Source organism: Carica papaya, chromosome 5 (assembly GCF_054855325.1).
Source record: "Carica papaya isolate Zhongbai chromosome 5, ASM5485532v1, whole genome shotgun sequence".
Lineage (NCBI taxonomy): Eukaryota > Viridiplantae > Streptophyta > Magnoliopsida > Brassicales > Caricaceae > Carica > Carica papaya.
Genome location: NC_142313.1, coordinates 20,635,817 through 20,648,911, shown reverse-complemented (window position 1 = coordinate 20,648,911; position 13,095 = coordinate 20,635,817). Strand labels below are relative to the sequence as shown.

Below are 13,095 nucleotides of genomic sequence, written 5' to 3'. Positions count from 1 at the left end.
TAGGATGGGTGATCTTTTGGGAAGTCCTCGTGTTGCGCCCCTCTTTTTACGAATGGGGTGTTAAACGTTATGCGCAATAGGAGCCATAGTCTGCTGGCATGAGTCGTGGCGCCAGAATATTTTGCTTAATATTTTTCGTGCACGCATTTGTAGTCCACCACATGATAAGAGTGTCATTATGAGCATCTTACATAGTAGAACAATGAAAAACAAGGTACGAAGGTGGTCTATTTATCTAGGCATGAGTCGAGGTGCCCAGACATTTTGCTTGATATTAGAACTAGAAACAGAGGTGTAGTGTGCATGCACAACAAAGTAAATGACGGGAGGTGGGAGGGAAAGAGAAGGGGTATATGTATTTGCAGCACAAAATGGATGGGGTGCGATCAAACAAACACTAATGCATCGGATCCTGTCGAACTCCGTAGTTAAGCTTGCTCTGGTGAAAGCAGTATTAGGATGGGTGACCTCCTGCGAAGTCCTCGTGTTCCACCCATCTTTTTATGAATGGGGCGTTAAATATTACGCGTGACCGGAGCAACAGTCCGCAAGTGTGAGTCGCAGCATTTGGACATTTTGCTTAATATTTTTCATGCATTCATTTTTAGTCCATCACGAGATAAGAATGTCATTACGATTATCTTACATAGTAGAACAATGAAAATAGAGTTGTGGCGCACGGTCTATTCATCTGGGCATGAGTCGAGATGCCTTGGCATTTTGCTTGATATTAGAACTAGAAATAGAGGTGCGGTGTGCGCGCACAACAAAATAAATGATGAGAGGGGAGAGGGAAGGAGAAGTGGTATATGTGTTTGCAGTGCGGAATGGAAGGGGTGCGATCATACCAGCACTAATGCATCGGATCCCATCGAACTTCGTAGTTAATCGTGCTTGGGCGAGAGTAGTACTAGGATGCGTGACCTCTTGGGAAGTACTCGTGTTGCACCATTCTTTTTATAGACAGGGCATTAAATGTCACGCAGGATAAGAGCGACGGTCCGGTGGTTCATTAACAAACGTGAGTAACAGCACTAATATTTTTTTTGCATTCAATTAAAGCCAATCACGTGTTGAGAGTGTCATTGCGAGCATCTTACATAGTAGAAAATAAAAAAGGAGGTGCGGCGGGTGTTTCATATAGACATGAGTCGAGGCACTTGGGCATTTTGCTCGATATTAGAACTAGAAGCAGAGGTGAGTTGCACGCACAACAAAATAAATGATGGGAAGGGAGAGGGAAGGGGAAGGGGTATATATATTTGCGGCGCAAAGGAAAATGATTGCGATCATTCCAGCACTAGATCACTGGATCCCATCAGAACTCCGCTGTCAAGCGTTCTTGGGCGAGAGTAGTACTAGGATGGGTGATCCTCTGGGAAGTTCTCGTGTTGCACCTTTCTTTCTACAGATGGGGCATTAAATGTTACGCGGGACCAGAGCGATGGTCCGCTGTGGCATTTTACTTAATATTTTTTCGTGCATTCAATTAAAACCAATCATGTGATAAGAGTGTCATTACGAGCACCTTACATAATATAACAACAAAAAACAAGGTGCGGTGGGCCATCCATTCATATGGGCATGAGTCGAGGCACCGGGGCATTTCACTTAATATTAGAACTAGAAGAAGAGGTGAGGTGACGCACAGCGAATCAAATGACGAGAGGGGAGAGGGAAAAAGAAGGGGCATATGTATTTGCGATGCAAACAAGAAATGGTGCGATCATACCAACACTAGTTCACCGGATCCCATCAGATCTCTGCAGTTATGCGTGCTTGGGCGAGAGTAGTACTAGGATGGGTTACCTCCTGGGAAGCTCTCGGCTCTCATGTTGCATCCTTCTTTTTTCAGACTAGGCATTGAACGTTACGCGGGACCGGAGCGACAGTCCACCGGTTCATTCGTAAATGTGAGTCACGGCATCGGGGCATTTTTTTAAATATTTTTTGTGCATTCAATTAAAACCAATCAGGTGATAAGAGTGTCTGCGAGTATATTACATAGTAGAACAACAAAAAATGAGGTGCGGCGCTATCTGTTCATATGGGCATGAGTCGAGGCGCCGGGGTATTTCGCTTGATTTTAGAATTAGATGCAGAGGTGAGGTGCGCACACTGCGAAACAAATGATGGGAGGGGAGAGGGAAGGAGAAGGGGTATATGTACTTGCGACGCAAACTAGAACGAGTGCAATCATACCAGCACTAGTTTACCGGATCCCATCTGAACTACGTAGTTAAGCGTGCTTGGGCGAGAATAGCACTAGGATGGGTGATCTCCTGGGAAGTTCTCGTGTTGCACCCTTCTTTTTACAGACAGGTCGATAAACATTCAATTGGACCGGAGCGATGGTCCGCCGGTTCATTTGCAAACGTGAGTCACGGCATCAGAGAATTTTTCTTAATATTTTTTTAACATTCAATTAAAGACCATCACATGATGAGAGTGTCATTGCGAGCATCTTAAATAGTAGAACAATAAAAAAGAGATGCGGCGGACGATCCGTGCGAATGGGGATGAGTCGAGATGGGTCGGTCGATGTTACGCGCGACTGGAACTATGGTCCGCTGATTTATTCGCAAATGTGAGTGACGTTGCTAGGGCATTTTACTTGATATTAGAACGAGAAGGAGAGGTGCAGTGTGCACGCACAAGGAAACAAATGATGGGAGGAGGGAGGGAAGGAGAATGAGAGTACGTATTTGCAGCGCCGAATGAACCAGGTGCGATCATACATGCACATTGCATCGGATCCCATCAGAACTCCGTAGTTAATTGTGCTTGGACGAGAGTAGTACTAGGATGGGTGACCTCCTTGGAAGTCCTCGTATTGCACCCATTTTTTTGCAGATGTGTCGTTCGACGTTACGCGCAATTGGAACTATGGTCCGCTGGTTTATTCACAAATGTGAGTCACGACATTAGGACACTTTACTTGATATTAGAATGAGAATGAGAGGTGCAGTGTGCATGCAAAAGGAAACAAATGACGGGAGGGGGAAAAAAAGGAGAAGGAGTGTATGCATTTGCAGCACGGAATGAAAGATGTGCGATCATACCAGCACTAATGCACCGGATCCAATCAAAACTCCGCAGTCAAGTGTGCGTCGGTGAGAGTAGTACTCGAATGGGTGACCTCCTGGGAAGTCTTCGTGTTGCACCCATTTTTTTTAGATGGGTCGTTCGACGTGACGCATGACTGGAACTATGGTTTGCCAGTTTATTCGCAAATGTGAGTTATGGCACCGTGACATTTTACTTGATATTAGAACGAAAAGAAGAGGTGCAGTGTGCACGCACAAGGAAACAAATGACGGGAGGGGGGAGGGAAGGAGAAGGAGAGTATGTATTTGCAGCGTAGAATGAAATTTGTGCGATCATACCAGCACTAATGCATCGGATCCCATCAAAACGAGAAGGAGAGGTGCAGTGTGCACGCACAAGGAAACAAATGACGGGAGAGGAAAAGGAAGGAGAAGGAGTGTATGTATTTGTAGTGCTAAATGAAAGATGTGCGATCATACCATCACTAATTCACTGGATCCCATCAGAACTCCACAGTAAAGTGTGCTTGGACGACAGTAGTACTAGGATGGGTGGCCTCTTGGGAAGTCCTCGTGTTGCACCCACTTTTTTGTAGATGGGTCGTTCGACGTTACGCGCGACTGGAACTATCTTCCACTGGTTTATTCGCAAATGTGAGTAACGGCACCGGGGCATTTTACTTGATATTAGAACGAGAAGGAGAGGTGCAGTGTGCACGCACAAGGAAACAAATGACGAGAGGTGGAAGGGAAAGAGAAGGAGTGTATGTATTTGCAGCACGAAATGAAACATTTGCGATCATACCATCACTAATTCATCGGATCAAATCAGAACTCCGGAGTTAAGTGTGCCTGGGCGAGAGTAGTACAAGGATGGGTGACCTCCTTGAAAGTCCTTGTGTTTCATCCATTTTTTTGTACATGGGTCCTTCGACGTTACGCGCGACTAAAATTATGGTATGCTGGTTTATTCGCAAATGTGAGTCACGGCGCTGGGTTATTTTATTTGATATTAGTACGAGTAGGAGAGGTGCAGTGTGCACGCACAAGAAAACAAATGATGGGATAGGGGAGGGAAGGAGAGTATGTATTTGCAGTGCGGAATGAGACAGGTGCGATCATGCCAGCACTAATGCACCGGATCCCATTAGAACTCCGCAGTCAAGTGTGCTTTTGCGAGAGAAGTACTAGGATGGTTGACCTCCTGGAAAGTCCTCGCGTTTCTCCCATTTTTTGACAGATGAGTCCTTCGACGTTACACGAGACTGGAACTATGGTCCACTGGTTTATTCAAAAAATGTGAGTCACGGCGCCAGAACATTTTACTTGATATTAGAATGAGAATGAGAGGTGAAGTGTGCACGCATAAGGAAACAAATGACGGGAAGGGAGGGGAAGGAGAAGGAGTGTATATATTTGTAGCGCAGAATGAAACAGTATGGGAATGAGTCGAGGTGCCAGGGCATGAAACAGTATGGTCGTTCGACATTACGCGCGACTAGAACTATGGTTTGTTAGTTTTTTCGCAAATGTGAGTCACGGCGCCGGGGCATTTTACTTGAAATTAGAACGAGACGGAGAGGTGCAGTGTGTACGCACAAGGAAACTAATGACGGGAGGAGGGAGGGAAGGAGAAGTAGTATATGTATTTGGAGCGCAGAATGAAACAGGTGCCATGATACCATCACTAATTCACCGGATCCCATCACAACTTCGCAGTTAAATATGTTTGGGCGAGTGTAGTACAAGAAGTGGTGACCTCGTGTTGGGCAACGTCACACGCAACTGGAACTATGGTCCGCTGGTTTATTCGCATATGTGAGTTACGGCACCGATGCATTTTAGTTGATATTAGAACGAGAAGGAGAGGTGCAGTGTGCACACACAAAGAAACAAATGATGGGAGGGGAGAGGGAAGGAGAATGAGTGTATGTATTTGCAGCACAGAATGAAACTGTGCAATCATACTAGTACTAATGCACCGGATATTAAAACTCCGCAGTTAAGTGTACTTGGGTGAGAGTAGTACTAGGATGGGTGATCTCCTGGGAAGTCCACGTTTTGCACCCATTATTTTGCAGATGGGTCATTCGACGTTACGCACGACTGGAACTATGGTCTGCTAGTTTATTCACAAATGTGAATCATGGCGCCGGGGCATTTCACTTGATATTAGAACGAGAAGCAGAGGTGCAGTGTGCACGCACAAGGAAACAAATGACAGGAGGGTGGAGGGAAGGAGATGGAGTGTATGTATTTGCAGTGCAACTTGAAACAGGTGCGATCATACCAGCACTAATGCACCGGATCCCATCAGAACTCCGTAGTTAAGTGTGCTTGGGCGATAGTAGTACTAGGATTGGTGACGTCCTGGGAAGTCCTCGTGTTGCACCCATTTTTTTGCAGATGGGTCGTTCGACATTACGCGCAACTGGAACTATGGTCCACTGGTTTATTCACAAATGTGAGTCACGTCACCGGGGCATTTTACTTGATATTAGAATGAGAAGGAGAGATGCAGTGCGCACGCACAAGGAAACAAATAACAGGAGGGGGGAGGGAAGGAGAATGAGTGCATGTATTTATAGCGCAGAATGAAACAGGTGCCATTATACCATCACTAATTCACTGGATCCCATCCGAACTTCGCAGTTAAATGTGCTTGAGCGAGTGTAGTATTAGGAGTGGTGACCTCTTGGGAAGTTCTCATGTTGCACCATTCTTTTTGTTGACAGGGTGTTAAACATTCATCTGGACCGGATCAATGGTCTGCCAGTTCATTTGCAAACGTGAGTCACGACATCAGAGCATTTTTCTTAATATTTTTCCAGCATTCAATTAAAGCCCATCACGTGATGAGAGTGTCATTGCTAGCATCTTAAATAGTAGAAAAAAAAATGAGAGGTGGTGGGCGATCCGTTCATATGGGCATGAGTCGAGATGGGTAGTTCGACGTTACGCGCGACTGGAAGTATGGTCTGCTAGTTTATTTACAAATATGAGTCATGGCGCCAGAGCATTTTACTTAATATTAGAACAAGAATGAGAGGTGCAGTGTGCACGCACAAGGAAACAAATAACGGTAGGGGGGAGGAAAGGAGAAGGAGTGTATGTATTCGTAGCACAGAATGAAACAGGTGCCATTATACCATCACTAATTCACCGGATCCCATCACAACTCCGCAGTTAAATGTGCTTGGGCGAGTGTAGTACTAGAAGTGGTGACCCCCTGAGAAGTCCTTGTGTTGAACTTATTTTTTTCAGACAGGGCATTCGACGTTATACGCAGCTAGAACTATGGTCAGCTGGTTTATTCGCAAATGTGAGTCATGGCACCGAGGCATTTTACTTGATATTAGAATGAGAAGGAGAGGTGCAGTGTGCATGCACAAGGAAACAAATGACAGGAGGGGGGAGGGAAGGAGAAGGAGTGTATGTATTTGCAGCGTGGAATGAGACAGGTACCATTATACCATCACTAATTCTTCGGATCCCATCAGAGCTCCACAGTTAAGTGTGCTTGGGAGTAGTACTAGGATGGGTGATCTCCTGGGAAGTCCTCGTGTTGCACCCATCTTTTTGCACATGGGTCGTTCGACCTTACGCGCGAATAGAACTATGGTCCGCTAGTTTATTCGCAAATGTGAGTCACAGCCCCAGAGTATTTTACTTGATATTAGAATGACAAGTAGAGGTGCAGTGTGTACGCACAAGGAAACAAATGACGGGAGGTGGGAGGGAAGGAGAAGGAGTATGTATTTGCAGCGCAGAATGAAAAAGGTGGAATCAACTTATGTAATAGAGTCGATCCCTTAAGGTATTGAGCAGCGGTGTAGCATCAGATCCTAAAAACAGTAGGTCTTTTTATGAAGAAAAGTCTTTTTCAAAGATTCTATATGAATTTCTATATGAAAACGAAACTGAGATAGTCACCTTTCAGAAAATTCTAACAATAGTCGAAATGCCTTTGCTTTATTTATTTTTTTTTTTTTCTGAAGGTGGGAGAAAAGATAAGCTAAAATTGATTATTATATTAATTTAATCAAAATTCAAGTTTGAAACTCATGTAATCAATCTATTTTGGTTAACCTGAGAAAAAATAGGATATCTATGAGAAATCTCATTCAATTAGATATGTAGGTTAAAAAAAGGGACACCAAAAGAATTGACTGTCGAGTCGTATGAGGAAGGAAACTCTCAAGTACGGTTCTAAGGGAAGGAATTGACCCACCTATTCCGACCGGGGAGAACAGGCCATTCGACAAGGAGATTCTGAAATTGACCATCACTAATTCACCGGATCCCATTAGAACTCCGTAGTTAAATGTGTTTGGGCAAGTGTAGTACTAGGAGTGGTGACTTCCTGGGAAGTCCTCGTGTTGCACCTATTTTTTTCAAATGGGGAGTTCGATGTTACGTGCGATTGGAACTATGGTCCGCTAGATTATTCGCAAATGTGAGTCACAGTGCCGGGGCATTTTACTTGATATTAGAACGAGAAGGAGAGGTACAGTGTGCACGCACAAGGAAACAAATTACGGGAGGGGAGAGGGAAGGAGAAAAAGTGTATGTATTTGCAACGCGGAATAAAAGAGGTGCGATCATACCAGCACTAATGCACTCGATCCCATCAGAACTTCGCAGTTAAGTATGCTTAGGCGAGAGTAGTACTAGGATGGGTGACCTCTTGGGAATTACTCGTGTTGCGCCTATTTTTTTGCAGATGGGTCGTTCGACGTTACGCGCGACTGGAACTATGATCCGTTGATTTATTCGCAAATGTAAGTCACGGCGCCGAGGCATTTTACTTGATATTAGAACGAGAAAGAGAGGTGCAGTGTGCACGCACAAGGAAACAAATGATGGGAGGGGGGAGGGAATAAGAAGGAGTGCATGTATTTGAAGCGCAAAATGAAAGAGGTGCGATGATACCAGCACTAATGCACCGGATCCCATCAGAACCCTGCAGTTAAGTGTGCTTGGGCGAGAGTAGTACTAGGATGGGTGACCTCTTGGAAAGTACTCGTGTTGCATCAATTTTTTTGCAGATGGATCGTTCGACATTACGCGCGACTGGAACTATGATCCAATGGTTTATTCGCAAATGTGAGTCACGACGCCGGAGCATTTTACTTGATATTAGAACGAGAAGAGGTGCAGTGTGCACGCACAAGGAAACAAATGACGGGAGGGGGGAGGGAAGGAGAAGAAGTGTATATATTTGTAGCGCGAAATGAAATAGGTGCGATCATACCAGCACTAATGCATTAGATCCCATCAGAACTCCGCATTTAAGTGTGCTTGGGCGAGAGTAGTACTAAGATGGGCGACCTCCTCAGAAGTACTCGTGTTGTACCCATTTTTTTTGCAGATGGGTCACTCGACATTACGCGCAACTTGAACTATAGTTTGTTGGTTTATTCGCAAATGTGAGTCACAACGTTGGGGCATTTTAATTGATATTAGAAGGAGAATGAGAGGTAGAGTGTGCACGCACAAGAAAAAAAATGACAGGAGGGGGGAGGGAAGGAGAATGAGTGTTTGTATTTGCAGAGGGTAATGAAACAGGTGTTATCATACCAGCACTAATGTATCGGATCCCATTAGAACTCCGCAATTAGGTGTGCTTGGGCGAGAGTAGTACTAGGATGGGTGACCTCCTGGGAAGTTCTTGTGTTGCACCTGTCTTTTTCTTAATATTTTTTGTGCATCCATTTATAGTCCATCACGTGATAAGAGTGTCATTACGAGCATCGTATTTAATAGAACAAGCTAAACAAAGGTGCGGCGGGCGGTCCGTTCATCTATGCGTGAGTCGAGGCAATGGAGATTTTGTTTGATATTACAACTAGAAGTAGAGGTGCAGTGTCTACACAGAACGAAAAAAATGATGGGAGGGGGGAGGGAAAGAGAAGGGGTATATGTATTTGAAGTGAGGAATAGGACGGGTGCGATCATGCTAGCACTAATGTATCGTATCCCATCATAATCTGCAGTAAAGCGTGTTTGGGCGAGAGTAGTACTAGGATGAGTGACCCCATGGGAAGTGCTTCTGTTGCACCTGTCTTTGCGGACAGGGCATCAAACCTTACGCGCGACCAGAGCCATAGTCTGCTGGTTCATTTGCCAACGTGAGTCGCCGTGCTGAGACATTTTGCTTACTTTTTTGTGTGCACTCATTTATAGTTCACCACGTGATAAGAGAGTCATTACGAGCATCTTACATAGTAGAATAATGAAAAAAAAGGTGTGGCGGGTGGTCCTTTAATCTGGGCATAAGTCGACGCGCTGGGGCATTTTGCTTGATATTAGAATTAGAAACAGAGATGCAGTATGCGCACACAATGAAAAAAATGACGGGAGAGGGGAGGAAAGGAGAAGGGGTATATGTATTTGCAATGCTGAATGGAAGGGGTGCGATCATACCAGCACTAATACACCAGATCCCATCGAACTATGTAGTTAAGCATGTTTGGGCGAGAGTAGTACTAGGATCGGTAACCTCCTGAGAAGTCCTCGTGTTGCACTGTCTTTTTACAAACAGGGCGAAAAACAATACATGTGATCGGAGCCACAATCCGCTGGCGTGAGTCGGGTCACCAAAAAATTTAGCTTTCTATTTTTTCGTGCATTCATTTATAGTCTACCACGTGATAAGAGTGTCATTACGAGTATCTTACATAGTTGAATAAAGAAAACTGAGGTACGGCAGGCGGTCTTTTCTTCTGGCATGAGTCGAGGTGTCGGGGCATTTCGCTTAATATTAGAACTATAAACAGAGGTGCGGTATGCGTGCACAGCGAAAAAAATGACGGGTGGGGAGAGGGAAGGAGAAGGGGTATATGTATTTGCAGCGCGGAATGGAAGGGGTGCAATCATACTACCATTAATACACCGGATCCTATCGAACTCCGTAGTTAAGCGTGCTTGGACGACAGTAATACTAGGATGGGTGACCTCCTGGGAAGTTCTCCCGTCTTTTTGCAGACAGGGCGTCAAATGTTACACACGATCGGAGCCATAGTCCGCCGGTATGAGTAGCGATGTTGAAATATTTTGCTTAATATTTTACATGCACTTATTTGTAGTCCACCACGTGATAAGAGTCTCATTACGAGAGTCTTACATAGTAGAACAACGAAAAAAGAGGCGCAAGGGGCCTCCGTTCTTCTGGGTGTGAGTCGAAGCGACATGGCATTTCGCTTTATATTAGAACTAGAAGCAGAGATGCAGTATGTCTGCACAGCGAAATAAATGATGGGAGGGGGAGGGAAGGAGAAGGGCTATATGTATTTGCAGTGGGGAATGGGACAGTTGTGATCATACAAAGACTGATGCATAGGAACCCATCAGAACTCTGTAGTCAAGCGTGCTTGGGCGAGATTAGTTCTAGGATGGGTGACCTCCTAGGAAATCTTCGTGTTGAACCCATCTTTTTTAGATAGAGTGATAAACATTAAGTGCGATCGGAGCCACAGTCAGACGGTGTGACTCGCGGGGCATGAAAATTTTGCTTAATATTTTTCGTACATTAATTTATAGTCCACCACGTGATAAGAGTGTCATTACGAGTATCTTACATCGTATAATAATAAAAAATGAGGTATCACGTGGGATCCATTCATCTGGGCGTGAGTCGAGGTGCCGGGGTATTTCACTTGATATTAGAAATAGAAACAGCGGTGTGGTGTGTGAGCACAATGAAACAAATGATGGGAGGGGGGAGGGAAGGAGACGGGGTATATGTACTTACAGCGTGGCATTGAAAGGGTGCGATCATACCTGCACTAATGCACTGGATCTCATCGAATTTCATAGTTAAGTGTGTTTGAGCGGAAGTAGTACTAGGATGGGTGACCTCCTGGAAAGTTCTCATGTTCCACTCATTTTTTTGCTTACGGAACGTTAAATATTATGCGCGATCAAAGCCATTGTCCCTCGGAGTGAGTCGCAACGCCAAGACATTTTTCTTAATTTTTTTGTGCATTCATTTATAGTTCGTCACGTGATAAGAGTGTCATTACTAGCATCTTACATAGTAGAATAACAAAAAACAAGGTACAGGGGGTAGTCCGTTCATCTGGGCGTGAGTCGAGGCACCGGAGCAATTTGCTCTATATTAGAACTATAATCAAAGGTGCGGTGTTCGCGCATAGCGAAACAAATAAGAGGGGGGAGGGAGTGAGAAGGGGTATATGTATTTGTAGCGCAAAATAGAAGAGGTACGATCATACTAGCACTAATGCACCAAATCCCATCGAACTCCGTAGTTAAGTGTACTTGGGCGAGAGTAGTACTAGGATATGTGATCTTTTGGGAAGTCCTTGTGTTGCCACTGTATTTTTACGGATGGGGTGTTAAACATTATGTGCAATAGGAGCCATAGTCCGCCGGCATAAGTCGTGGCGCCAGAATATTTTGCTTAATATTTTTCGTGCAATCATTTATAGTCCACCACATGATAAGAGTGTCATTACGAGCATCTTACATAGGAAAATAATGAAAAATGAGGTACGACAGGCAGTCCGTTTATTTAGGCGTGAGTCGAGGTGCCCGGACATTTTGCTTGATATTAGAACTTGAAACAGAGGTGTAGTGTGCATGCACAACGAAACAAATGACGGGAGGAGGGAGGGAAGGAGAAGGGATTTATGTATTTACAGCACGAAATGGAAGGAGTGCTATCATACCAACACTAATGCATCAGATCCTGTTGAACTCCGCAGTTAAGCGTGCTCTGGTGAAAGCAGTATTAGGATGGGTGACCTCTTGCGAAATCCTCGTGTTCCACCCGTCTTTTTATGGACGGGGCATTAAATGTTACGCGTGACCGGAGCGACAGTCCGCCAGTGTGAGTCGTGGCATTGGGACATTTTTGCTTAATATTTTTTATGCATTCATTTATAGTCCATCACGAGATAAGAATGTCATTACGATTATCTTACATAGTAGAACAATGAAAATAGAGTTGTGGCAGGCGATCTGTTCATCTAGGCATGAGTCGAGATGCCTTGGCATTTCGCTTGATATTAGAACTAGAAATAGAGGTGCGATGTGCACGCACAACAAAATAAATGATGAGAGGGGAGAGGGAAGGAGAAGTGGTAAATGTATTTGCAGCGCGAAATGGAAGGGGTGCGATCGTACCAACACTAATGCATCGGATCCCATCGAACTTCGTAGTTAATCGTGCTTGGGCGAGAGTAGTGCTAGGATGGGTGATCTCCTAGGAAGTTCTCACATTGCACCCTTCTTTTTGCAGATGGGGCGCTAAATGTTATGCGGGACTAGAGTGACAGCCGTTGGTTAATTCGTAAACGTGAGTCATGGCGCCGGAGCATTTTGCTTAATATTATTCGTGCATTCAATTATAGCCCACCACGTGATAAGATTATTATTACAAGTATCTTACATAGTAGAACAACAAAAAAGGAGGTGCGGCGAGTGTTCTGTTCATATAGACATGAGTCGAGGCACTGAAGCATTTCGTTCGATATTAGAACTAGAAGTAAAGGTATGTTGCACTCACAGGGAAACAAATGACGGGAAAGGAGAGGGAAGAGAAGGAACATATGTCTTTGCAGCGCAAATTAGAAGGGGTGATCATACTAGCACTAGTTCACGGGATCCATCAGAACTCTGTAGTTAAGCGTGCTTGGGCGAGAGTAGTTCTACGATGGGTGACTTTTTGGGAAGCACTCGTGTTGCACACATTTTTTTATAGACGGGGCATTAAATGTTACGGGGGACTAGAGCGACGGTTTGTCTGTTCATTCGCAAATGTGAATCACGGTGCCGGGGCATTTTGCTTAATACTTTTTGTGCATTTAATTAAAGCCCATCACGTGACGAAAGTGTCATTGCAAGCATCTTAAATAGTAGAACAACGAAAAATGAGGTGCGGCGGGCGATCCCTTCATATGGGCATGAGACGAGGTGCCAGGGCATTTTGCTCGATATTAGAACTAGAAGAAGAGGTGAGTTGCACGCACAGTGAAACAAATGACGGGAAGGGAGAGGGAAGGAGAAGTGATATATGTATTTGCGG

General features: G+C 44.7%; 12 pseudogenes; all 12 read left to right on the top strand.

The window, feature by feature from the left end:
- Positions 1 to 834: 834 nt before the first annotated feature.
- On the top strand, positions 835 to 952 carry LOC148255115 (5S ribosomal RNA; annotated as a pseudogene).
- A 329-nt stretch (positions 953 to 1,281) lies between these two features.
- LOC148255114 (5S ribosomal RNA) lies at positions 1,282 to 1,400 on the top strand (annotated as a pseudogene).
- Positions 1,401 to 1,718: 318 nt separating this feature from the next.
- On the top strand, positions 1,719 to 1,837 carry LOC148255113 (5S ribosomal RNA; annotated as a pseudogene).
- A 351-nt stretch (positions 1,838 to 2,188) lies between these two features.
- Positions 2,189 to 2,307, top strand: LOC148255112 (5S ribosomal RNA; annotated as a pseudogene).
- Positions 2,308 to 2,724: 417 nt separating this feature from the next.
- On the top strand, positions 2,725 to 2,842 carry LOC148255111 (5S ribosomal RNA; annotated as a pseudogene).
- A 671-nt stretch (positions 2,843 to 3,513) lies between these two features.
- LOC148255110 (5S ribosomal RNA) lies at positions 3,514 to 3,632 on the top strand (annotated as a pseudogene).
- A 1,691-nt stretch (positions 3,633 to 5,323) lies between these two features.
- On the top strand, positions 5,324 to 5,442 carry LOC148255109 (5S ribosomal RNA; annotated as a pseudogene).
- Positions 5,443 to 7,640: 2,198 nt separating this feature from the next.
- Positions 7,641 to 7,759, top strand: LOC148255108 (5S ribosomal RNA; annotated as a pseudogene).
- A 206-nt stretch (positions 7,760 to 7,965) lies between these two features.
- Positions 7,966 to 8,084, top strand: LOC148255107 (5S ribosomal RNA; annotated as a pseudogene).
- Positions 8,085 to 8,287: 203 nt separating this feature from the next.
- LOC148255106 (5S ribosomal RNA) lies at positions 8,288 to 8,406 on the top strand (annotated as a pseudogene).
- Positions 8,407 to 8,613: 207 nt separating this feature from the next.
- Positions 8,614 to 8,732, top strand: LOC148255105 (5S ribosomal RNA; annotated as a pseudogene).
- A 727-nt stretch (positions 8,733 to 9,459) lies between these two features.
- Positions 9,460 to 9,577, top strand: LOC148255104 (5S ribosomal RNA; annotated as a pseudogene).
- Positions 9,578 to 13,095: the final 3,518 nt, after the last annotated feature.